We start from the raw sequence: 25,906 nt of genomic DNA, 5'->3' as shown, positions 1-25,906 counted from the left end.
ACTACCATAAATTAAGATGATCCAGAAAACCTAAAACCTACTAATATTCTGAATGCAAACATCTGGGGAAAGGTTGAATCCAGTGGCAGGTACCAAAGAAATGGAGACCAAATAAGGCCTGACCTGAGAATGTGGAAAGCAATTGAGTTTGACCCTGATTCAAAATCTCAATAACTAAGGCTGTTAATAGGAGTAAAGAAAAGACACTAAATACATTATAGAAAGAGATGACCAAAAGATTAACCCAGAAAAAGAGAGAAACCTTCCAACAAATATACATTGATCCTCAAGGGAAAAAAAATGCCTAGAAAAAGTAAAGAATCAGATAAATAAATAGATTAAGGGCTCTGGAAAGACAAATACTGAAGGCAAATAAATAGCCCAAAACAGAAAAATTTACCTTCTCCATGTAGCAGATTCTGAAAATTGGAATGGAGAAAATGAAACTCAGTGATTATAGAAAATAAAATATGTTGGGGGGAAATATTGGAAAAAATGGAAAAATGTAGTATCTACTTTAGAAAAAGACCAACCTGAAAAACAAATTGAGAGATCATTTGAGAATCATTAATTTTTTTTAATCAACAAACAAAAAAGCCTGGATACTTCATTTGAAAATGAAAATGATAAAACTAAAATTGCTCAGATCTATTAAAATATAAAACAAAGTGAAAGCATAAAGAACCCATTATCTCCAAAAAGAAATTTTAAATAGAAAATTCTCAATAATTCCATAGCCAAAATCTAGAACTTGTAAAGTGATAAAAAAAAAATAAAATATCGCTGCAAGTAGGCAAAAAAGAATTCAACTATCTATGTACTATAATAATCACCTAAGATGTGGCTACAACATCTATGCAAAAGAAAAAATCCTGCAATGAGATTTTCAAAAAGGTAAAAATAATTACTCCAATATAATATTGTGGATAATCCTACAAGAGGCAAAAAAGTTATGTCTAATGATAAAGAATTCAGCAAAAATATTCAAATCCAGTCACAGGGATTTTTTTAAAATCTGCAAAGTCAAAATAATTTCAGAAGGGGCTAAATGATGCAATGCATACATTTTGATATAGGAAGAGGAGACAAGAAAATCAAAATGTCTTTAACAATCACAGTGGGAGTTAAATAAGACAAAATATCTAAATGATTTTTGCCTCTTTTGATTTTCTTAGGAAAGAAAAGAGAAAGAAAAAGAAATAGGTCAGGAAGAAATGAGAAAGGAGAAGGAAATTAATATTTCTCTTTGGGCATGTGACAAGAAGAAAACATACAAATGAAAAAAATATTTGAAGGATAAGTAGCAAATCAGCAGTGTACTTATCTGACTGGACTTAGAAATGCACACAGACACACAGACACACACACACACACACACACACACACACGCTGACCCATATACTTAGCTTAAACTCTGTAGGAAAAGAAGTGAGTCCAATGAGAAGGAGGAGTCTAAGCAAGGAGACAATACTCAAAAGCAAAACATATTTCAACTTTGGAGGGGTCAGTCAGAAAGAGGGTATTAAACAAGAGAAAATGAAACTTTAAGAAGTAGTGATTGCTGTCTGGGTAATTTAAAAATAAACAGTGGAATGGAAACACAATTTCAGTTATAGATTACTAGTTAATTGCATTCTTTCATTTTTGCCATCTTTATAAAAATTAGACTGGATGAAAAGAAAGGGAAAAGAATAAGATGGAATGATATTGGGGAAAAAAACACAATTGATGAAAAAAAAAAAAAAAAACAAAACAAAACCAGAACATGAATGGAATAAGCTCATCTATAAAATGAAAGAGGGTAGGAGAATGGATTAGAAGGAAAGATACAATAATATAAAATATAAAAATTCTAAGAGTTAATATGAGAATATAATAGAAATTATTATTATGCTTTAATAGTCTTGTAAAAAAAAACAGGAATTATGAGTTCATCTTGAAAACTAATCAATTTTCTTTTTAAAAGTTTGAAATGCCTTAATTTTTCTTCCTGATATCTTGAGTTCTCTTACAGGAATACGTAAAAAAAAAAAACTTCAGGAATATTATAATGACATATATAATTTCTTCTAATTCAATAAGAAAGTATTCTCAGTTCAAAAAATAGCTATAGAAAAGTAACTCTGTTTCCTATCCATTTTACTTAGTCATAAAAATATAAATATGACTAACATCAGCTTAAAATGTGAAATCCTAACTAAAGTCTAAATTCAAATTAGAATTATGGACATTTGAATGCTACAAATGTTAGATCTTATTTGTATTGTTTATCTATTTTTTAAAATATTAACTCCTAACTTTGTTTTGCCTCAGAATGGGTATGGTATTGATAATGTATCAGATGAGTTAAATTTCACAATTAACAATGTTATGCCACAGTCTCCTTGGGCTGTTCTACCTCAGTTTCCCTGTACTAGTTTCCCTCATTGTCCTGACTGAGTTTCCCTGAATTGTTCTATCTCAGTTTCCTTAACTGTTCTGCCTCAGTCCACTAAGTCATAAAACCCTCCTGGTTCATTAAGACTGAGGACCATTTGCTCAAAGGTTATAAATTGTCAATGGGAGATGAGGAGCAGATCAGACTTCCTGATTCCTAGCTCCTTCTGCCCCCAAGAATTTATGACACTGCCCCTCTAAAATATTCCAAAAGATAAGACTACCTCGGATACTTCACTGACATCTTTACTTCTGTTATTCAAACATCCTGATTCTGGCTTTTAGTAAAAATGTATACCTTCCCCCATCCTGAAAAGGCTTCTAATTTTCCCGCTCTTTCCTTTCCTTTGTCTGAAGAGCTATAAAAGTGTTTATCATTCCCCCATTCATTACTGGATACTTTGAGACGAGAGTCCTGTCCAGTCAATTAAACTCTCCAAATAATAAAATAATAAAAAAACTCTCTAATCTCTATCTTGCCTCAGTTTCTCCAGCATTACAACAAGAATAAGTTTAAAACGTACCCACTTAAAAGCACTTTATATGTAAAGAGCAATATGGCATATTGAAAAGTGTTAGAATAAGAGTTGGGACACCTGGGGGGATTAAATAATATTTCTGATACTTAATAACTCTATGACCACAAGCAAACATGCAACTTAATTACTTCAAACCTCAATTTCTGCCTCTGTAAAATAGAAACAATACTTTTCTCACAGAGTTATTGTGAAGATCAAATGCTTTATGAAGTTTGATAGTATGACAGAAATGTAAGTTCATAATATTATAAATACTTGATCATTGATTATTCCATATTTCTATTTTAAACTTCTAAACTACTAGGCTTACAATTTTTCTATTCATAAGTCACCATACCATAAAATAAAAGCTCTCTTAAATGGATTTTAAAAAAAAATAAATACTGAATTTGTTGCTATGCATATTTTTATAAGTTCAAAATACTGCCTATTGTCTTATTGACAAAAATTAAAAGTCTGAATTTTTTAGCCCCTTGAATAGATACCCTTCCATTACCACATGCCTTGTTTGGCTCATTTTCAATTTATATAATGAAAACATGTGAGATCACTAAGATTTATTTGGGTAGACTTGGCAGCCTTTCCATGTATATGTATTTGAGCAATGAGATACACTTTGGATTTAGGGCTTGCTCTAAAAATAAATGATTGCTTTAATCTGAGTAAGTGTGTATGAGTAGAGGAAACATGAATAGGGTGTGACTCTTTCAATTAGAAGTCTGAATTTATACAATATTGTACCATAGGTAAAGATCTAGTCAGAAATAATCTCTTCTCTAAAATTTCATTTGGTGTCCATGAGAAGAGAAACCTAGAAATTGTCTTTGTTTAATTAAGAGGAGGAAGAAGTCAAGTAGAACAATATTTTACTTCCTTAAATTCATAGAATATCAAAACCATTTCAAAAATAAGTAACTCCTGTTTAAGCAATCTAAACACCTATCTAAAGCATGCAGTGAATATAAAGCAATATCCTTAAGGAGTAGAAAAATGCTATGGGAAATATTTAACAATTTAAAAAATCCCCAGGAGCAAAATTCAAAACAAAGATAATTTTGGAACAACCTGCACTAGAGATCACAGGACCTTAGATTTAGGATTGTAGAACCTTTGAGGCCACTTAACCCTACCTCCTCATTGTATAAATGAGCAAATTGAGACCGAGAAGGTTTAAGTGACTTGTGCAAATCTATTCAAGTATTAATTGCTTCAGTAATTGAACTCAAGTACCCCCATTCCAAATTCACACTCTCTTTACAACTGCCTCACTATGGTGACAATCACATCTCTGACTGTGAGAACACTATATATATATATTTTTTAAATTCACTGATAATATGTTTGCTTTTGTTGAAAAAAATAAACTTGCCTTAAACTGACAAAAAAAAAAAAATATCTAGGATTGCTTGAGGGCAAGCTAGCAAACATGAACTAGCCCAATAGCCTAGACAGTAATAGACAAGGCTCTCTCTAGCACCAGTTGTCAAGATTTAGTGAGTCTTTCCTCATAGAGTTTAATGTTTTTAAAAAGAAACACTATTATCTAATTGAAAAAAAAAAACATTTTAACAATACCACAATTGTAAAATAAAAAGTAGATTCGTTCTATTACTTTATACATGAGTTGTTTTAACTTTTAACTAAATTTGACTAAATTTTTTTTAAAAATTCTTAATCCACTTTTATTATTAGACTATAACCAAGAAATATGATGCATTTTAAAAGAGAAAAAAACTTAACTTCTGAAAATATAAGCATTATGTCAATTGTATTTAATTGAATTAAACTATAGGCATAACCTGCCTGACATTTTTTGCTCTACAGCTTTGCAAGAAACAATATTATAGGAACATTTAATTGGTCCTCTGGAACTTACCTTGACATAGCAAAACACATCACTTCTCTGGATGCCAGTTTCTCCATCTGGAAAATTAGTATTCAGGATATTGTCCCTTCCAGGTCAAATTCAATGATGGTAGGGCAACCTATGATGGGAATCTGCCCATTTAACTATAAAAGCAAAGAAAAGAACTTTGAAGAAAAATTATAATTTTTCAATTGAATTTTAAACAACTTAACAAAATAAGACATTCTCTCCTCACTATACCAAATAACATGCAAATTACATATAGTAATAAGAGATCACAACTTACAGGAAAAGGATATAACAGAAAGAATGAAATATCCAGGGATAGATACAAAGCCCAAGATTAAGACCTGTGCAAGTGATCATAGAACCAAAAATGTAGAAAGTAAAAGTACTAAATAACACAAAGTAAGGATTTAATTTAATTTAAACCTTAGCTCAGTGTTATTGGGGGGAAACAAAGGAAGAGGGAATTAGGGTTAAATGATTTGCCCAGGATCACACCCAAGTCCTTCTGACTCCAGATTTGGTACTGTATTTACTGTATCACCCAGCCACTTCTCGGTGTTATTTCAAGTTATATTATCGTATATTATATTTTATTGTTATTTATATTATGTTTCATCATGTCATTATGCCATGTAATATTAGAGGATGTTTTATTATTATATGTTATATTATGATAATCATTATTATATAAATATAATGAATGAGTCAAATCCAAAATATGTTCCAGCCAATCAAAAAATTATAAAACAGAAAAAAAATGATGCTATAAAGATTACTATAAGATTCTGAAAGTAGTTTGAATTGATAAGAGGAATAAACAGCAAAGGTTTTATGTTAGTTGCTCCAGATGCAGACAAAAAGAAGTAATGGCCCCTGTCTTCACAGAATTTATGTTCTATTGGGTAATAATAATATGTAAATGACTTTAAGTACATTCTGAATAATGCTGCCTCAATCAACATAATTTCTCTGTGATGTCACAAAGACATATCTACATTTTATGATAATATCTCCTAGAGTCTGATGGCTACTGGGGAGAGCACAGAGGCTATAGCTATGTTTACTAGTTAGAAAGTATCTTTTGCTTTTAGATATTATAGCACAGTTAGGACAGCAGCAGCTTCAATTCCAAAGGTGTTAGATATTAGGTATGAAAAAGCTAAAAAGCATATATTGGCAGTCTCTGCCCTTGAGAAACTTGTATTCATCTGGCAGAATACAGCAATAAATGGATTAAGTCTTGATAGGATCAGGAGTCAAGCAGTCTAGAAAATTTCAAATTTCACCAGAGTTGTGTCAGAAAGAGTGAATTCCAGTCACAGAGTGAATTCCAGTCACAGGGTCAGTCTATGCAAGCAGGCCGATTTAAGAAGGACATAAAGGACTAAAAGGTACTGATATTTAATAAGCCTGGAAAGGTAAGATGAAATCAGATTTTGGAGTGTTTTAAATACCCACTTGAGAAGTTTGTGTTTCACGCTAGTGCCAACTGGGAGCCACTAAAGTTTCTTGAGCAGAGGATCATATGATTCATGACCACATTTGCTTTGGGGAGAAAAAAATAGTTATTTAGAATATCTATTAGAGAAGGGAAAAACTAAATGCAAGAATTTTTTTAATCTCTTCCACACTCCTTAACAGGAAGATTAGAATTACACATGCATGAGTGGGACAGAAGAAAAAATTTTAAGAAGGACATTCACAGAAATGATGCTATAATTTGAAGTGCTCCTTTGACACCAAAGAATAAAGAGAAAAGAAAAGAGTTAATGAAATATCTATAGAATACATGGGGGTAAAAAAGCAGAAGGAAGCTCCAAAAGATACAAATGATCAAGACATTGTTGGAATTACAGTGCTGAATTTATTATATCCTTTTAAAAAAAAAGCTATACATAATTAAGATTCAAGGTTTCATATGCAATTTTTTCCTGTTCTTTGCATATTGAAATGATCATATTTGTTGATGACTATCAACTTCATAATAAAAAATGGGGGATTAGTTCTCTTGGGGGGGGGAGTGGTTTGTTTTCATATTTGCCCTAAAAAACATTTTCTTTAATAAATTTAATTCTTAATTTCTTAATTTAATTTAATTCAACAGACATTTATTAAGTAATTATTCTGAAACAAGCCCATCTTAGATCCTAGAATAATAATAAATATATAAATAAACAAGTCCTCCTCTCAGAGATTCACATTCTACTCCTTAAGCTTAACTGTTTTCAATAAAATGACAGATACATTGTAGGTACTCAATAAATAAATGTTAACTTTATTAAAAGGCATATTTTAGATATAAATGAAATGTTGAATATCAGACAGAACATACACTTTACAATTAAAGCAGTGTGACTACATCACCACTATCCAGAAACAATATATCTAAATTTCAGGGCAACATTTCCAAAGCTGAATGAACCGCTCATAGATCAACACTTCAAACTGAAAGAAAAAAAAAAAAAAAAAAAAACACCAAGAATATGACAATCAAAAAAAATTTTTAAAGAATATATTACAATCCCTAACAACAACAAAAAAGCAGTTCTTTTTAGAAAAGAGAGAGAGAGAGAGAGAGAGAGAGAGAGACAGAGACAGAGAGAGAGACAGAGACAGAGACAGAGAGAGAGAGAGAGAGAGAAAATATGGATTTGAATTCAAATGAAAAAAAGCCCTGAGTTTAGATTTGGAAAATCTGGATTCAAATTTCAGTTCTGCTATTTAATACTTGTGTGAACTGGGCCTTGGTTTTCTCATATATAAAATGTAGGGTTAAACCAGATGAGCTCAGTTTTCTTCTAGTTCTAAATCCTACTTTCCTTTGAGTCTATTAATTGATTATTTAATTAAATGTAATTCAACAGACATGTAAGTGCTTATGATATTGAAAGGTTACATTATGAGCCACTAGATGGTGCCATTGTGCACAGAGTGCTCAGTATAGAGTGAGGAAAACATGTTAGTGAGTTCAAATCTGACCTCAGACACTTATTAACCCTGAGTAAATCACTTAACCCTGTCTTCCTCAGTTTCCTCATCTGTAAAATGAGCAGCAAAAGGAAATGGCAAACCACTCCAGTATCTTGGTCAAGAAAACCCCAAAAGGGATCACATATGGCAAATGCCTTAATAGCAATGCATGTGGAGGACCCATATTTTAATGATGTTATGTCTTTAAAAATACTCTTCTTAGCTATGTGATTAGAACATCTCATGCTCTCTTGAACCTGGAATTTTCTTGATATACAAAGAAGAGAAATATTACCTTACATGCTTCAAAGCAAAGAAATGGGAAAGATAATCTCTTAGCATATTCTTTCATTCATTCAATAAAAATCTCTTTACTGTCTACTGCATTCCAAGAATTTTTTGCTAAACCTGGGGATATAAACAAGCAAGCAAACAAACAAACAAAAAAGCTTTGGCCCTTAAAGAACTTAAATTCTATGGGGGGTGGAGGGGGAGAGGAACAGCATAAACACAGAAAATACATAAATCCAAAATACATAAAAAGTAATTTCAAGAGGGAGAGTCCTTGCAAGTGGAGGAACTAATATATATGTCCGATGTGGTTTGCAAAAGCACGTCAGTTGAGCCATGAAAGAAGCTGTAGATTCTAGGAATGAAAGAATCAAAGGTAAGAGTGCTGGCCAGGAATGAGGAGAGACCTTTGCCAGTACATAGAGATAAAATATAGGAGACTATATGGGGAACAACAAGTAAGCCATAACTTCCCATAACCCTAGGAAGGTAAGCTGGAATCAGAATGTAAAGGATTTTCATGCCAAATAGAAGAGTTCATAATTTATTTATTTATTTTAAAGAGTTTCTTAGCAGTGAACTAACACAGTCAGACTTGTGTTATTTACTTGATAGCTCTACAATGGATACATTGGAGAAGCAAGAAACTGGAGCCAAAGAAACCAAAAAGGAAGCTATTGCAATAATCCAAAGTGATGAAGGCAGGATGTAAGATGGTTATAAAGCAAGGAGAAAGAAGGAGATGTAAGAGACATTGTAAAGGTAGCATTGATACATGTTGACAACTAGTTAGAGATTATATTTCTAAACTCTTTATCTGCATAATTCTATTTAAGCAAATTATCAGTTTTCTAATTTTTTTGGTCTCTATACTCCCTTACATTCCTAAAAGAACATTTGTTTATGTTGGTTATATCTCATGATATTTGAAATTAAAACTGATAAATTTTTAAACATTTTTCATGTAAAAATATTACATGATAACAATATGTTCTGATGAAAAGTAACCAAGTTCCAGACAATTCTCAGATGATGAAATTGAAACTATTTCCACTCATATGAAAGAGTGTTCCAAATCACTATTGATCAGAGAAATGCAAATTAAGACAACTCTGAGATACCACTACACACCTGTCAGATTGGCTAAGATGACAGGAACAAATAATGATGAATGTTAGAGGGGATGTGGGAAAACTGGGACACTGATACATTGTTGGTGGAGTTGTGAAAGAATCCAGCCATTCTGGAGAGCAATTTGGAACTATGCCCAAAAAGTTGTCAAACTGTGTATACCCTTTGACCCAGCATTGCTGTTATTGGGATTATATCCCAAAGAAATACTAAGGAGTGGAAAGGGACCTGTATGTGCCAAAATGTTTGTGGCAGCTCTTTTTGTTGTAGCTAGAAACTGGAAGTTGAATGGATGTCCATCAATTGGAGAATGGTTGAGTAAATTGTGGTATATGAAGGTTATGGAATATTATTGCTCTGTAAGAAATGACTAGCAGGAGGAATACAGAGAGGCTTGGAGAGACTTAAATCAACTGTTGCTGAGTGAAATGAGCAGAACCAGAAGATCACTATACACTTCAACAACAATACTGTATGAGGATGTATTCTGATGGAAGTGGAAATCTTCAACATAAAGAAGATCCAACTCACTTCCAGTTGATCAATGATGGACAGAAATAATTATACCCAGAGAAGGAACACTGGGAGGCGAATGTAAATTGTTAGCACTACTGTCTATCTACCCAGGTTACTTATACCTTCGGAAGCTAATAATTAATGTGCAACAAGAAAATGGTATTTACACACATATATTGTATCTAGGTTACATTGTAACACATGTAAAATGTATGGGATTACCTGCCATCGGGGGGAGGGAGTGGAGGGAGGGAGGGGATAATTTGGAAAAATGAATAAAAAAAATAAAAATAAAAAGAAAAAGAAATCAAACCAAAAAAAAAAAAAAAAAAAAGAAAAGTAACCAAGTTCCAAAATGAAAAATAATTAGTGAGAAAAATATTGATTTATCTATTTTTTAAAAATCACTTTCACATCTGACTTAAGAGAAAACATTGGATTATCATATCTGCTTCTGCAGATATGTTGTATATTGTTTCAATTGAATTATATGAAGGAAGATATGGTCATACATAGATATGAAGTTAGAAAAGGTAGAACAATTTTAATTAGAAAATAATGTATTTGCTTATTAGAATATAATTTTGACCTTGTAAGCCATAAAAGGATCTTGGGAACATTAGGGACCTGTGCACCTCACTTAAGAATCACTAATCTAAACAAACATGAAATAGAATCACATGAATTAAACACCCTTTTATTTAACTTCCTTTATTGGTGTTCTGTTATCAAGAGGATTTTCAAGTATTTAAGAAGGAATGGCTTAGAAGTATTAAAATTGCTTGGGCAAGAGGTTATGAAGGATTAACAAGGGCTAAATTATAAAAGTGAAATTAAACTCTAAATTGAAGAAAGACCATCATGGGGATATCTTGCTACAAGTACAAAAACTCATCTCTCCCATTCAATTCAACTATTATTTATTAAGCACAATGGTGCCATCATAGTATTTATTTAGGGTGAGCTTACAAGGAACATAACATAACATAAAAAGAGATGAAATAAAATGCCTTTTGCTGGCAGAAATTAAAATCAGTTTCTACATGGCAGCTAGAAATGGAAAAGTGCCTCCCAAAGGTGAGAAGGAAAAAAGTTACTGTTTGAGAACAGTGGAGATGTTTTTTGGTGAGATTAAAAGACTTCTGGAATATCATAGGTGTTCCCTGAAAATATGAGCAATCTCAGAAGAAAATCAATATTTTTGAGACAATGCAGAAATTTCCATTGTTGCCCAGTAGCCCCTAGACTGATAGAATTTATACCAAGTATTATATTATTTTGAATTTTGCTCTAATAGGTACAGCATGTTGTTTTAAGAACCATTTAGAGATTAATCAAAGTACATGATGTTAAAGCAATAGAAGTAGAGTCTGATATTTTTTATTAATAATTTCATCTTCAATATATTTATAAAGAAGTTCAGGTCAGATTTGCTTATAAGACTGAGTCAAACTTTTTAAAAAGGGTAATACCTTTCTAATGAGGAAAATCTATCCATTTTGTTCAGTGATCCAAAGACTACATCATCTAGTGGCCTTTGGGTTTCATAAAAATTCAAAGGAAACTTAATCCTAGTAGGGTTTACTATAAGGAATATAGCAGACTTTACTCCTAGCTCTGCTACTTTGAGCTTAATTTCTCTTGAGCTCAGTTTCTTCATCTGCAAAATGAAAAGATTGTATCAGATGATCTCTCAAGTATCCTTCAGCTCTAATATATGATAGGATTCTTTGTGAAGTCAATAGTAGTAAAGCTAAAGGGAACCCACCTCAGTTCCTTTTTGCAATTATATTCCAACTCAAAGAATTCTTGGTTATCTCCTAAATTCTACCTAGAGCCCAATGTGTAGCAGTATCAAGAAAAAAGACTTAAGAATATCCTGTATTCTTTTTTCAAGAAACTTGAAGTGCTCTTTGAATATGTCCATACTCTCAGGTCCATATTTGGCTTTACTTTATCTTATTCCTTCTTTTTTTTCATTATTTTTCATATCAGAGGCCCTAATAGAACTAGTACAGCTTCATAAGAATCAGTTCTGTAAACAAGTCATATCAGTAAATACTCTTTGGTCAAAAAAATGTCTAATGTGAAAGCCTATTCTCCCACATGTCTTAGATTTTTGGAGGAAAGTTTTATACCAACTTTTTTTTCACATACCACCTTAGTAAATATCCTTTGCTTAAAAAAAAAAAAACTAATTGATATCTAGTAGCTGGTTGAAATAAGAAATACACTGTCATAGGTTTATGAGCAACAGTACTAGAAACCCAGCCCCTCAGGTTTCCAATAATCCTAAAAGTAGTCAAATCAATATAGTTTGGGATAGCACCTCAAAAGAAGTATTACATTAGTAAGAATAGTTGACATGCTCTGTCTACTGTTAATCTTGTTAACCATCATCTTTCATGAACAGTCTACTGAAAGGGTCCAATGACCCCTTCACCGATGACCTCCTTATCAATTAGCACAGTGGACCCTTTAAAAAAAATCCTTATTTAACTAGAACTTTAGGATGCATTTGACACTGTCAATCATCATCATTTTTCTGGATTTGCTCTCTGTCCCTTTGTAGTCTATGAAAATCTTCCTTGATTTTCCTCCTTTCTTTCTGAATGACCCTTCCTAGTGATCACTAGTTTATCATTATTCTCCTGACACCCAACTATAAGAATCATACAAAGCTCTATCTTAGGCCCTTTTCTCTTTTCTCTATAATTCCGTCCCTTGGCAATCTCAGCTGTACCCTCTAACTCGTACTGTTGTAAACCTGCCTCACCAATCTATACATGGCAGCCCTGACATCTTGCCTAAATTCCAGTCCTGGATTTTAACTGCCTGAATTATATTACCTATATTATTGAAATAATATAGAATTGCCAGCAACAATAACAGAGATGTTGAGATGAAGTAGTCAAAGGTGAGAACATGATGAGTACAGCATTAGACATTTCAGGGTAGCCTGCAGACATTTCAAACTCAGTGTCTAAAACTGAGCTCACCATTTCTCCCTAAAATTGTTCCTCATGGTGCAACTAGGTGGTGTAGTGGACAGAGTACTAGCCCGGAAGTCAGGAGGACTTTAGTTCAAATGTGGCCTCAGATACTTAACACTTCCTAGCTGTGTGACCCACAAGTAACTTAACCCCAATTGCCTCAGAAAAAAAAATTCCTCATTCTAACTTCCCTATTTTTACTGATTAGACAATCATCATCCAAGTTATTGAATTTCAACACAAAAGGATCATTAACTCTTAGCTGTCTCTCCACCTCCCTCTGTCAGTTACATACTAGGTTTTATTGATTCTACCTCTAACAAATCTTGCATCTTTCCCTTCCTCTCTAATCACAATAACACAAACCCTGGTTTAGGCTTTAAAATCCCTCACCCAAATGGCCTTCTTGCCTCAGTTTCACTCTTTCCCTTATTCAATCTATCTTTACTATGGATTGGATAGCTAGATGATGTAGTGGATAGAGTAGTAGGCTTAGAGTCAGGAAGACCTCTCAATTTGACTTCAAACCCAGCCTCAGACAATTATTAATTGTGTGACTATGGATAAGTCACTTAACTCTGTTTACTTCAGTTTTCTCACCTGTAAAATGAGCTGGAGAAAGAAATGACAAATCACAACAGTATTATTGCCAAGAAAAATGTATTTGGGATCACGAACATTCAGACACAACTAAAAACACTACTAAACAACAATAAAAAGAATTTAAGTCTATCTGAAGAAAGTAGCAAGATTACTTCAAAGGATGGAGATAAGCCTTATGTGTTTATTTTAAGAATGTATAAGAATAAGTATATTAAATACTCAAAAAAGATGGAGAGTAATATTCAACCCTAAATCTTATGTCAAGTATGGGGCTAATGCCAGAGCCTGTTAGTTCAGGTTCATTGTTGGAGAGAAATGAGTCATTCACAAGTCATTGAACAATGAACAAAAAGTTTACTTTGTAACAAAATATGCGGCAAGGATACATTAGCACTTAGTTTTTCTGAGTACAGTCTCTCACTTCCATATGGGCAGGGTATGTTGACTCACATGGTTTTCAGATATCCACCAAGTTTCAGGGGCTCAACAACACATGAATGGGACTTTTTATGTCCTGAGATGATGAGGAAGTGACATGAAGGGAAGAAAGGGCCAATGAAGTCCCGAAAACTGTTATATTGCTTGTTAGGAAAAACTTTTCCCTATTTTGAACAGAGGTCCTAGAGCAGACTATATTAATACAATCATGATGAGAGTAAACATGTGCAATATTCTGAGTAATACTTAAGGGTGACACTGACTGGTATTAAAGGAATGAAAGAAGAGAGGAATGTCTTTCTGAATTAGAAATCCTGCGTTTCAGGATTTCTGGAACTGGGAAACTGGAACTAGAACTATGATTTCATAGCAAATCCAATCTCCCTTAGAAGAAGAATGATGTAGCAGAAAAAAAAAAAAAAACTAGATTTGGGATCAGTGAATATTGGTTTTAGTTCCAGTTTTCCTCCCTGTGTCCATCCAAGACAGTCATTTCATCTCTCCAGGCTTCCATTTCATCGTATGAAAAATGAAGATGGTCTAGATCAGGGCTTCTTAAACTTTTTGCACTCACAATACTTTTTCACCCAAGAAATTTTTACATAACTTCATCTCAAATATGAGCTAAGATATTTCTGGCAGTTAATTCATGTATGCAAAGCATGTATGTTGTGTGTTCGGAACCAAGACTTCCACATTCAGTTCTACATCCCATAGGGGATTATAACCCACATTTTAAAAAACTTTGGTTTACATGAAGTACCTTGCCAAGGCATAATGAATGCAGAATCAGAAAGTAGCATATAGAATATGTAGAAGAGTTTGAATTGTTCTTTAGGATTCAGCAAGTGTCTGCTACTGTAGCGAGCTGTCGTCTCCAGAAGCTGCCGGATCGCTCTCTGGGAAGAGATATGCTGTGTCTACTCAAATCTTTCAGACAGATTCTTCTTCCTGTAGTGAACCGTTGTCTTCAGGCAGTTGCTGTTAACTCTTGTCCTTAGAGGTGACTTCCCTTCCTGCAGAGAGCCCCGTCAGGGCTGATGTAATGCAGAGTCTCTTCTTCTTTCTCTGAGAGCTCTCTTTTATTCTCCCAGAGAATGGGCGTGGGATAATGCAAGGGCTTCTGGGAAGAACCACCCCAGCCAATGAGCTTGCCCCCTCTATCAAGTCAACCTGAGTTCTCACCTTGTCACTGTCCAGACAACCTCAGTTCTCACTTAGTAATCCTAACATCTCCCCCTTTCTTTTGATTTAGAACATAGGACAGTCATGACCTTGAAACATAAATCCATCAATATGGGAAGTATTACAGATAATTACATAAATTACATAAGCATATAGTAACATAGTAACATAACACATGCTAGAAGCATATAACATAATCATAAATTGAAAATTTATAAATGTCCATAAGTCCATTGTCCATTAGTCTCATCTTGTGTGAGGAAGTCCAATGATTCCTGCTGGTTTTAAAGTTCTTTAACAGTCTTCTTATTATCCATGCTCTTTCAGTGTCAGATGTTTCTTAGATCTTCTCCTTTATTTTGAGGTCTTTCTCTTTTTCTGTCTCTCTCTGATGGACAAGGCGAATATGACTCGTTGGCACCCATCTGATTCCTTCTCCTGCTGAAGAAATACAAGCAAACCCTCTCCCCCAGGCAGTTAACCTATCTGGTCCCTTCCATTCACCACTTTCTGGATCTCTCCACATCACCTGGCGATTATCTAAGGACAGTGGAGATGCTCTCACTGGACACTGCCCTTCTGGTGGGTTATAAAACCTGTCTGCTGGAGCCAGTGCATCTTTGTCAAAAATTAGAAAATTAATGGTATAGAGAACTAAATTTAGAAGTTCCCTAGGGCTACCTGTGGCTCCCCCTTTCTTTTGTTTTTGGAGGAGTGTCTTAATATCTCTGTTTCTTCTCTCTACTATTGCCTGCCCTTGAGGATTAAAGGGTATGCCCGTGGTATGTAAAATCTTATACTGTGCACAAAAGTGTGTAAAATGTTTGGACGTATATGCAGGTCCATTGTCTGTTTTTATTGCTTGTGGCACACCCATAATTGCAAAAGCTTGTATAAGGAATTCAGTGACCACTCGGGCTGTCTCTTTTGCTGCTGGCATTGCAAATGTGAATCCTGAAAAGGTGTCTACCACGACATGAATAAAAGATAGACGACCAAAAGATTTATAATGGGTCACATCCATTTGCCAGATTTCATTGGGTCTCAAACCACGAGGATTCTTCCCTGGAGGGAGTGTAGGAGCATGGAAAGGAAGACAAGCTGTACAGCTTTTTACTATGCTCCTAGCTTCCTCTCTTGTGATTCCAAATTGTAAACGTAAAGCTCGAGCAGCCTGATGATATTTAGAATGAGATTCTTGTGCTTCCTGAAATAAAGGACTACTGGCTAACATGGTTAGAAGGCTATCTGCCTTTGAATTTCCATCAAAAATGGGACCTGGAAGTCCACTATGTGAGTGGACATGCAAGATATAAATCTTGCCTGGATGTTTTCTCACTTGCTCTTGAAGTTCCTTAAAGAGCTGATAAATATTGGAGGCTGCAAATTTTATTTGGGCTGTGGCAATTCTTTGTACTACACCTACTGAATAGGCTGAATCAGTAATTATATTTACGTCTCCTGGGTAATAAGTGAGAGCTAGCATGATAGCAAATAATTCATTCTGTTGAGTGGATTCAAAAGGAGTCCTGATTAGTCTCTTTATGGTTAAATCATGAGAGTATATGGCACAAATATTTTCTTTGGAGGCATCTGTAAAGATTGTTGGTCCTTTAAGAGGAACCTTAGAAACCTTTTCTTCAAAAATCCATCGCCAATTATGAAGTAGCCGGGTAATCTTTAATGGAGATCCATGTGCAAAATTTGGAGCGGTGGCCAATAAAATTTGCCATTCTGGGATGGTCTCACAGCATACATTAATCTGTGCGTTAGTATAGAATGTGTATATTTTTTCAGGACTTATCCCAGATAATTGTATTACTCTCTTAATAGCCTTTAATAAAATCCTAGCCACAAGCACTGGGTAAGGTGTAAGGCTTTGTTCTGGTTGTGCTGGGAGGTTCACCCACTCAATCACTCTGTCTCCTTGATGAAGGACTGCTGTGGGTGCCTCTTTTGTAGCAAAAACTGATATTTCCAAGGGTTTTTGAGTGACTCTTTCAACCACATTGGATAAAGCCAGTTCAACTTCTCTCAAAGCCTTTTGTGCTTCTTTTGTAAGCTGGCGTGGTGAATTTAAAGCACTGTCTCCCCTTAAAATATCATATAGTGGTTGCAATTGACAGGTAGTCAAGCCTAGCACGGGACGCATCCATTGGATATCTCCTATCAATTTCTGGAAGTCATTTAAGGTGTTTAGCTTCTCTGTTCTTAAGGAGAGTTTTTGTACTGTAAGCACCTTAGGATATACTTCATATCCTAAATATTGAAAAGGAGCATGTCTTTGAATTTTTTCTGTAGCTATATGCAGTTTGTAGTACTTTAATGTTTCCATGGTCCTTTGTAGACATGCCTCTAACATTTGTTCCTCAGGTGCACATCCCAAAATATCATCCATATAATGTAACAATATTACTTTTGGAAAGGCTTTTCTTACTGGAGCAAGAGCAGCTGCAACATACATTTGGCACATAGTAGGGCTGTTTTTCATTCCCTGTGGCAAAACTGTCCATTCATATCTTTTATAAGGCTCAGCCAAATTAACACTAGGCACTGAAAAAGCAAATCTTTTCATATCCTCCTTATCTAGAGGAATAGAATAGAAACAATCCTTAATGTCTATAACCCATAGAGGCCATTCTCTTGGCAACTGAGTAGGAGATGGAAGTCCAGGCTGAAGAGTTCCCATAGTTTCCATCTGTTCATTTACTCTTCTTAGATCAGTTATCATCCTCCATTTTCCAGATTTCTTTTTCACCACAAATACTGGGGAATTCCAAGGACTTAGAGAAGGCCGCAAGTGTCCTTGGTCAAGTTGTTCTTGCACTATGTCTAATAAGGCCTGAATTTTATCACTTCTTAAGGGCCACTGTTCTACCCACACTGGTGAATCAGTCTTCCACTGAATAGGAACTGGTGAAAGTGCAGGTAGGCCTTCAACAGCAGCCCTGCCTAAAAAGCCGAAGTGCTTATTTGTAATCCTATCTGCTGTAAAATGTCTCTTCCCCACAGATTGATGGGGATTTTTTCAACCACAAAAGGAGTAAAAGCTCCTGTTTCTCCTTCAAATACCCATCTCAAAGGCCTAGCACTAACTTCTGCTGCTATTGATCCTCCCACCCCAGACATATAGGTGTCTGCTTTAATCTTTGGCCAGTGACCGGGCCAATTGGCACCTCTAATAACTGTACGATCTGCACCCGTGTCTACCAATCCTTCAAATGGTATTCCGTTTATATAAATAGTAAGCATAGGTCGGTCAGCTGTCACAGCTGCTGTCCAATATATTCCTGGATTTTGTTCATTGGAGTCAAAATCTAGGCGACTATCACTAGGTTGCTTATTAGGGGTCTGTAACAATAAGCCTGATGCTACTACTTCTCCTGGTTGATAAATCACACGTTGTCTGCCTGTGTTAGTGACTGGGATATTAGATACACGTTCTCCAGTCTCCCACATCAGTGTATGGATGGACACTGTTTTGTAGGCACTCTCAGAAGGTGAAATGGTCAAGCCTACTGTGCCTGGAGGCAAAGGATCCATAGGCTCAACAGGAACAGATTTCACTTCTCCAGGGAGTATCTCGGTAGTCTCTACTGCACACAACTCTATTTTTCCTAATTTCAATCCCTTTCTTCCATCTGATTGCCTTTTGGCTGATTGATCATGTCTTAAAATTCTCTGGATGTAACCTCGGCTGCCATCATGCCCCACTTGGGGGGCTGAAGCTGGGCCCCATCTGTCATTTCCCTGGGTCAATCTACATTCGGAGGCCCAGTGGAGGCCCTTGTGACATTTTGGACATGGAGTTTTAGGTCTTCTCTCACCCTGTCTTCTCACTGTATCTCCATACCTACACTGAGCTCTTAGATGTCCAATTTTTCCACATTGAAAACATCGCCGAGTTTCTCTAGAAGTCCCTTGCCAGGAGGGACCCTGCCTTTCCACATTCATCATTGTCCGGGTGTAAAAAGCATTTGTTCCCACTGTAGCACAGCGTCTTATGATCTCCTCTAAAGGAGCATCTTTGTCTAATCCCCATATAATTCTTTTGCAAATCTCATTGGCATTTTCCTTAGCCAGATGTCTGGTCATTATTTCTGTAGCTGCATTTTCTCCAATAGTTCTTTTGACAGCAGTTTGCAAACGTCCCACAAAATCTGCAAAAGGTTCATTGGGACCTTGCTCTATTTTAGTGAAAGCCTCTCCACGATCTTTCTGTCCAGGGAGGACACCCCAAGCTTTTATTGCAGCCTTGGCAATTTGTTCATATATTGTCATGGTATAATGAATCTGTTCCGAATTCTCTCCATACCGACCTTCACCAGCCAAGTGCTCAAAAGTGAATTGTGTGTTAACTCCTATTTCCAAATTGCATCTGACTTGAATTTTACATAATTCATGAAATTCCGAAAGCCATAATAAATTTTCTCCAGGTTCCAGGCATATCCTTGCTATGGATTTCCAATCATTCGGGGTTAGGACTTCATAAGACAAACCATCTAGTAACATTTTGACATAAGCTGATGTAGTCCCATAAAGGGTACAACCTTTTTTCAAATCCTTAATTTTATTCAAATCTAAAGGTGCATATCTTCTCATTTTATGACCTACAGAATCAATATTTTCAATCACAGGATATGCATGTATAAAATCACTTATATCCTGTCCTTCTTTCTTAGCTTTAACCAATGCTTTTTCTAATCTTGTCATAGGCTTAGGCTTCTTCACAGGCAATTCTGTTTGTGTTTCTGCCTCTTCCCCTCTTTCTTCCTCCATCTCTGAAGGTGGGGTTGATGTGGGCCTGTCAATAATCTGTTCTCTAGGCAGGGTTGAAGCTTCTTCAAGAGAATCATACCATAATTCCTCATTTAAATCCTCTTGCTCTAGGGAAAGATCTTGATCTTTCCTTTTTTCCTCACACTTCCTCCTCTGTTCATTTTTAGAACTTTTCCTTCTCCTACAACTTGCTTGATAGTTTAAGGCTAATTGAACTATGTTGTAGATATAAAATACTTCTGCAGAAATTGAACGAGGCCCATTTTTTGCTTGAAATTCTTTCATTTCATATCCCACTAGCTTCCATTTATCTACATCTATCTTTTCTTCCTCTAAGAACCAAGGGGATGTGCGTCTTAATGCAGCCAAGAGTTTAGCAATCTGTACCCAGGTTACAAGTAAACTCTGCTCCTCAATTATGTTGATTATACTCTCTATAGTACCACTCCTGAATGGGGGTGGAGCTGAGGTTACTTCTGGGGCTGGGGATGAGTCGGCTGAGGTCCAGGGATTGAATATAGCTAACATCTGCCCCATTTCAGCTATAAGAGATTCCTGGTTTAGCCCTTAACAAGTTAAGTTCCTTATTTATCTATTAGCACACTCACTTAATCTTTAACAAAGTTTCCTCTTTACTCACGGTTCTGGGTCAGAGAGACTGAGATCTGGATGGGAGGCTTTTCTACTGGAATCAGGACTGTGTCTGTCCCTGTTCGGGTGCCAAATTGCGAAGGTCTGGTCTAGCTCCTCTTGTCAGGATAAGCAAAAGTCCTTGCCCCACGTGTGGACGCCAAGTGTAGCGAGCTGTCGTCTCCAGAAGCTGCCGGATCGCTCTCTGGGAAGAGATATGCTGTGTCTACTCAAATCTTTCAGACAGATTCTTCTTCCTGTAGTGAACCGTTGTCTTCAGGCAGTTGCTGTTAACTCTTGTCCTTAGAGGTGACTTCCCTTCCTGCAGAGAGCCCCGTCAGGGCTGATGTAATGCAGAGTCTCTTCTTCTTTCTCTGAGAGCTCTCTTTTATTCTCCCAGAGAATGGGCGTGGGATAATGCAAGGGCTTCTGGGAAGAACCACCCCAGCCAATGAGCTTGCCCCCTCTATCAAGTCAACCTGAGTTCTCACCTTGTCACTGTCCAGACAACCTCAGTTCTCACTTAGTAATCCTAACATGCTACTATGATTATTATTAGTATTATTGTTATTGGCTATAAAAGTACAGCCCATTTTACATTGTTTATATCACTAATAATTCACTAATGCAGGAGTGTTAAGTTCTTACTAAGTGCTAAGTTGGTACTTAACAATTCTCTAGCTCAGAGTTCACATCTTTAGTTCAAACAAGCAGTTTCATTGGTTGTAAGAATTTCCCACAAGCTCCTGGAGTACACCCAAGCCCATTCTCTGAGAGGATAAAAGGAGAAGTTAGAATCTGGAAAATCAGTTCTGGATTGGGTCAAGGAGAAGACGTCCGTCCGGTGGATTCGCAAGTCCAGCAATCCCATACTTTTGAAGGGGAAGAAGACAGAGAAAAAGATTCACAGAGAAAAGAAACCTCCTCCCAGAAAAGGATTACAATTGAGAGACAACAGGACTTTTACACAGGGGTTCTCAAACTTCGCCTGTGGGCCAGATGCCATAAGGATGTTTATGTGGCCAGCAGGGTTATAGCAAATGGACTGAGGGGCGGAGACAGATCGTGAGTTTTTGTTTTTACTATAGTTCAGCCCTCCAACAGTCTGAGGGACAGTGAACTGGCCCCCTATTTAAAAAGTTTGAGGACCACTGCACTAATGCAATAATTAGCTAATGTTTAAGATGTTCTTTTCATGAACATAGTACTAGCCTCCTCAAACTGGAGGACATTTGACTTGATAGGCAGATTGTTGATATTGAATAATTACTTGATATTTTAATGAAATAAATTGGAGGAGGTGTTACATTAGTTATAACCACATTTCTCTTGAAATACATGCTCTCTGCTTCCTACATATTTCTTACCACCCCTTCCCCCAGGAATTTTATTTCTCTTCTCCATCTTCTCCCTCCCACTACCACTCCATAGCCCCGTCTCTCTTGCCCCACACTGTTATTAATAAAACTGGATCTTTTCATATACAGTCCTCCAGAGGTATGTTGTTCCTGTCTGCTGAAATGCTACAGAGATAAGCACTATATGAATAATTAGGGATGGTAGACCATGTGTGTAGGGTATCATCAATATGCTAATGAAACTTAACTTCTACCTTTTCTTAGCTTTCTAACAAATTGTCATTTTTTACTTTCCTAAAACTGTGATAAGAGAGTGGATAAAAACTAAATCTTGGGTTTAACTCTCATTAAACAGAGCTCTCTATAGTGTCTGCACCAACAAGATTCAAGTTAGTTCTATGATTCAATTCAGCAAACAGCAATTAAATGCCTCTTGTGTGTAGAACATTGTTTATTAGTACTGGGAAAGATATAAAGCTTATTCAGGATATAGATGACATCTTCAAAGGATAGGAAACTATGTTATACATACAAATAACTCTAACACAAAATGAGTGACACTTGAGGGTAAGGGGAAAAGGTAATTAGTGACAAAGAGGGAGAGATGAGAACAAAGGAAGATTTCATAGAAGAGGCAGGATTTGAATTTAGCTTTAAAAGATGGGTAAGAGTCAGGAATGGGCAGCTAGATAGTGCAGCAGATAAAGCACCAAGATTGGAGTCAGAAAAACCTAAGTTCAAATCCAGCCTAAGACATTCACTAACTCTCTGACTTTGGGCAAGTCTAACCTTGCTTCCCTCAGTTCTTCACCTATAAAATGAGTTGGAGAAAGAAATGGCAAACTATTTCAGTATCTTTACCAAGAAAACTCTAAATGGGTCCTTGAAGAGTCAAACATGACTGAATGACAACAGGAGTCAAGAGGGGAAAAGGCAAGAATCAATCAGTTCAATTAAAGCATTTAAGATTCTAGACAAAGGAAATGTCATGATAAAAGACACAAAGACAGAAGGTGACAATGTACCATGAGTTTTGCTGGAATATTGACTGTGGAAGGAGTATGAAGGCTAAATGATATCAGATTGTGAAAAACCCTATCTAAACACCAGGCAAAAGAATTTTAACTTTATTTGTAAATAGTACAGAGTCATTCAAAGATTTTGAGCAGAGCAAAAACATGACCAGATCTAGAAATATAAAAGCAATGCCTTATAGTGACAATGGTTTGGAAGAGGAGAGAATAGAGGGAGAGATACTTTTTAGTCCATAGTTGAAAGAAATAGTAAGGAGAATCTACGCTAGAGTCATGGCAACTAGCACAAAGGAGGATGTTTCTTGCCCATCTCTGTGAATTTTTATGAAGTCTACATAATATATCCATTAGACATGGGATCGTGGATTGGTTTGAATACTGCCTCTGGTACCTATGTCTATGTAACCCAAGAAAAATTAACCCTCAAAATTTCACTTTCTTTTTTTCTATACAATGGGGAAAATAATAATTGAAGTACTTATTTTGCAGGGTAGCTGTGAGGCTCAAACTAGATGATATAAGTAAAGTTTATATAAGCAAACTTTAAAGTCCTCTATAAATGTCACTAATTACTATTATTATTTTCTTTCTTAGAGATAGGTGCTAAAGCAGCTTAAAATATCACAAAAAATAATATAATTTATCCACAGATCATTCATCTTCCAAATATGTAAGATTGGCTGAATAGAGGCAAAACCATAGTAGAGACAGGAACAGCTGTGCAGAATAATGAGTGAAGGAAAACTGGAATAGTATTATGGTAATACAGAACTGTCTCTCCTTTTCTCCCTTTCAATTCCTATATAAGAGACTCCTAAGGGCAAAAGTTTTATGTTCAATTAGACACATGTTTCACCAAGCACAGAAAGGAAACAGCATGGAAAAAACACTTGACATCTGGCTTCCACTTCTGACTCAACATTAAACCTACTCTATGACATTGAACAAGTCATTCCATCTCTGTAGACTTCCATTCCCAGTTTTTTAAGATGAAAGGGTTAGGCTCAATGGTCTAAAATTTTCTCTGTTGGATGTGTACAGAGTCATCTAGAGGTAAATTCCTAAAAGCAATAACTAAATCTTCAGCATCCTGCTCCTTCCTTTTCCCTCACATTCTCCTCCATGTCAGTCTCAATATTAATACTGGTTTAAATCTTACACTATAACATCCCTCAAAAAATGGCTCATACTCCAAAATGGCTCCATGTTTGACATATCATTATTTGGTTGACTGAGTTACTTTTCTTAGGGATAGAAGAAAGCATTCTGTCTTCCACTTCTGCTTCCACTTCCACAAACTGCTAATTGCTTTATCACTGTCCTTATTATATTTTCATTTTTAAAAAGAGTATTTCTATTAACTCAATGTATTTCTCATGGGAACAGTGTAAGAATATTTATTTATAGTGTGGGATATAGGATAGAGAAGACACCATAAGTCAGAGTCCAATATCAGTTTCCCTAACCTGTTTTTATTTTCCTTCATGGTTTACTTTCTCACTATTTTTCTGACCCCATGGATTTTCTAAGACTTCCTAGTTTTCTTTCATTATAGTTCTGATAACAAGAAATGGAATGCATTTCGGGGACTATGAGGTAGAAGAGCAGATACTATTTTATCTATATGAGTCATTTGTAAACAGGGTACATGCAAAAAATGGACTACCAAGATGGGAGAGGATTCCTTCCACCCCCTAGGTTGAACAAAGTCTCAGATAGCCAGGAACCAAGGAAGTACTTCCAGGCAGGACAGCTTAGAACAGTTTCCTCTTCTGCAGGAAAAAAAAAATTCTTAATCCTTAAGACACAAAGCAAATAACCATTTCTCTTTTCAAGTAGTCTATGCCAAAAATACAGTTAAGAAGTTTCCACATCATGCAAATTTTAAATAAATTTTAAAGTAATTAGATAAATGGGAGAAAAGGAAAGTATCTGAATATCTTAAACATATTACCAGTCTTGAGTATGTCTTTCTCAATTCCATTTTTTCCATTACTTTATTCATGAGGTAGCATGTTTTTATCACTCTAGGCTCAGTATTAATATCCTTCCTATCTCTGCTCTAAAAAGTTTCTATTCTTTTTGTAATATATGATAATTCTCTTTTTTAATTTATAGGATGCCATGTATTATGCATTGATGAACCTTGGCTAATACTACAAATTCTATATAATTTTTCACGTGTCATAAGTGGCCATTTAAATTGAAGCAAAAATAAAATTCAATTAATTCAAATTCACTATATCTGGTTCTTCTCTCATTTCAGAATAATTTTCTGACCACTTAACATTATCATTTATGGGGGAAAAGTATTTCTTCAGGACCCTTATAAATAGCAACTACACATGACAGCTTGGTAATGATAATGATCAGGAAGAGTTTTGAAGGGTTCATATTATTTACAAAATGGTTCATTAAGAAGCCACTCTATAATATATACACTATATAGTAAGAAAGTATATATTCTGCCCTCTTTTGTTTTCAGCCCCAAATCTTTTGTTGAAATAATGAACAGGATAAGCTTTCCATTCAAAATAGGATTCATTTTACATGCATCTATCTAGCTTTTTCCTGGAATTTTCTTTTGATTTTTCTTCATCATGGATACCCACTTCATCTGAATAACAGATTCCACACTAAATTCTCTGACCTTTCCAGGGAACTTTCCTCCTTTAGAAGCAAACACATATCTCCCACTGAGGGCAATGAGATCCAATGTCAATAATGAAGGACATCATTTAGCCTGAGAGTAGCTTGGGGGCATTTAAAGACAGATTTCATCAAAGGAAGGTGATTGCTCTCTGAAAAAAGACAGGTAAGCATCAATTTACTTAACTCCAAATTCAGAGGTATAACCATTTAGTAAACACCAGAGGATGCTTTGAAATTCTGTAACCATGTTACTGATCCCCTTTGGATTTAGAAGCGGGGGAGTATATTATTCTATAAGTCATTGTGCTGCATTTGACTTGTGTTGCTTATTGATAGTGAAGCTAACTCATTCCAGTTGTGTCTGACTCTTCATGACAGCATTTAGGGTTTTCCTGGCAAAAATATTAGAGTAGTTTGATATTTCCTTCTCCTGCTTATTTTACAGGTGAAGAAACCAACACAAGCAGAATAAAGT

The 25,906-nt window shown here is 35.5% G+C and overlaps 1 long non-coding RNA gene across 2 annotated transcripts in view; it reads right to left on the bottom strand.

Moving 5' to 3' along the window:
• The window catches only part of LOC141561413 (uncharacterized), a 184,035-nt gene that overhangs the window by 49,713 nt on the left and 108,416 nt on the right, over window positions 1-25,906 (bottom strand). For both annotated transcript variants that reach the window (XR_012488044.1, XR_012488043.1), the window contains one exon: window positions 4,852-4,985. This is a non-coding gene — a long non-coding RNA (uncharacterized LOC141561413). The remainder of the gene's footprint in view (window positions 1-4,851; window positions 4,986-25,906) is intronic.

The sequence above is a fragment of the Sminthopsis crassicaudata genome, chromosome 3 (genome assembly GCF_048593235.1).
Source record: "Sminthopsis crassicaudata isolate SCR6 chromosome 3, ASM4859323v1, whole genome shotgun sequence".
NCBI classification, from domain to species: domain Eukaryota; kingdom Metazoa; phylum Chordata; class Mammalia; order Dasyuromorphia; family Dasyuridae; genus Sminthopsis; species Sminthopsis crassicaudata.
This window is presented reverse-complemented; position numbering and strand designations above follow the sequence as displayed.